The sequence below is a fragment of the Arachis ipaensis genome, chromosome B08 (genome assembly GCF_000816755.2).
Source record: "Arachis ipaensis cultivar K30076 chromosome B08, Araip1.1, whole genome shotgun sequence".
Classification (NCBI taxonomy): domain Eukaryota; kingdom Viridiplantae; phylum Streptophyta; class Magnoliopsida; order Fabales; family Fabaceae; genus Arachis; species Arachis ipaensis.
In genome coordinates, this window is record NC_029792.2 from 21,115,661 (window position 1) to 21,117,487 (window position 1,827).

Genomic DNA, 1,827 nt, shown 5'->3' on the forward strand with positions numbered 1-1,827 from the left:
ATTCATGTGTGTATTTTCTTTCAGAGCAAAACCCCTTTTTATATACATATAAGGGGATTTGGATCCTCTAAAATTTGAATTTTACTTTAGAGAATAAAGTGTGATATTTCTACCTTTAAATGGTTTCTTTTTTATATTTATTTTTGGTCCCACATATGAAATAAATAGTGAGAGATCACATTTTATTCTCTAAAGTGAAATTCAAACTTTAGAGGATCCAAATCTCATATAAGGGGTCACCTTTCAAACTTAATTCATTATACAATCTCTCTTGATATTCTCAATAACATAGAAAAATAGTCATTCACCTCAAATTCACTTCACACTTATCACAACACTTCCCCTTGGATGACAATTTAGGATTATGCCTCGTTAAAACATTACTAAAGAAAAATTTAATGAAAAAAACTTTAGTAAAGGAAAAAGAGTACAATATCCTTTGACGGAGACTGTCTTATTAAAAACCTTGTCAAGAAAAATCCAATGGAAAAAAACCTGACCAAGAAAAAAAGAGCACAGTCTCCCCCTTTTGTCGATATTATTTATTGTCTCGGAAACGACGCATCCCAATCTGATGTACCAATCTTTCAAAAGAGGATTTTGGGAGTGACTTTGTAATAAATCTGCCAGATTATCACTTGAGCGGATCTGTTGGATATCAATTGTCCCTTGATTTTGAAGATCATGAGTAAAGAAAAATTTGGGACAAATATGTTTTGTTCTATCACTTTTGATGTATCCATCCTTAAGTTGAGCAATACATGCTGTATTATCTTCAAACAGGACAGTTGGAGCTATCTTATGGTTAATCAATCCACATGATGACAGAATATATTGAATCAAACTCCTGAGCCAAAAACATTCACGACTAGCTTCATGTATCGCTAGTATTTCAACATGATTAGAGGATGTTGCTGCAATCGTCTGTTTTGTGGACCTCCATGATATAGCTGTACCACCATATGTGAGCAAGTATCCTATTTGAGATCTCCCTTTATGTGGATCAGACAAGTATCCAGCATCATCATAGCCAACTAATTGTGACTTTGATCCATATGGATAAAACAATCTCATACCAACCGTTCCATGAAGATATCGAAAAATTTGCTTGATTCCATTCCAATGTCTTCTGGTTGGAGAGGAACTATACCTTGCTAGTAAATTTAGAACAAATGATATATCGGGTCATGTATTATTAGCAAGATATATTAGCGCTCCAATGGCACTAAGATATGGTACTTCAGGACCAAGGATATCTTCATTCTCTTCTTTAGGACGGAATTGATCCTTTTCCACATCCAAAGATCTTACGATCATTGGGGTACTTAACGGATGTGACTTATTCATATAAAATCTCTTCAAGATCTTTTCTGTGTATGTTGTTTGATGAATAAAGATATCATTTTTTGTATGTTCGATCTACAAGTTGAGACAAAATTTAGTCTTTCCAAGATCTTTCATCTCAAACTCTTCTTTTAGATTTTTTATAATTGTTGGAATCTCTTCAGGAGTTCCAATGATATTTAAATCATCAACGTACACAACAATTATAATGAATCCAAATGCAGATTTCTTTATGAAAACACATGGACAGATATCATCATTCTTGAATCCGTTTTTGGCCAGAGACTCAATAAGACGATTATACCACATTCGTCCAAATTGCTTTAGACCATATAAAGATCTTTGCAATTTGACTAAGTATAACCCCTGCGAATATTCATTGGATGGTTTAGATATCTTTTGTCCTTCAGGGACTTTCATATAGATATCCCGATCTAATGAGCCGTACAAATAGGCTGTTACCACATCCATTAAATGCATATG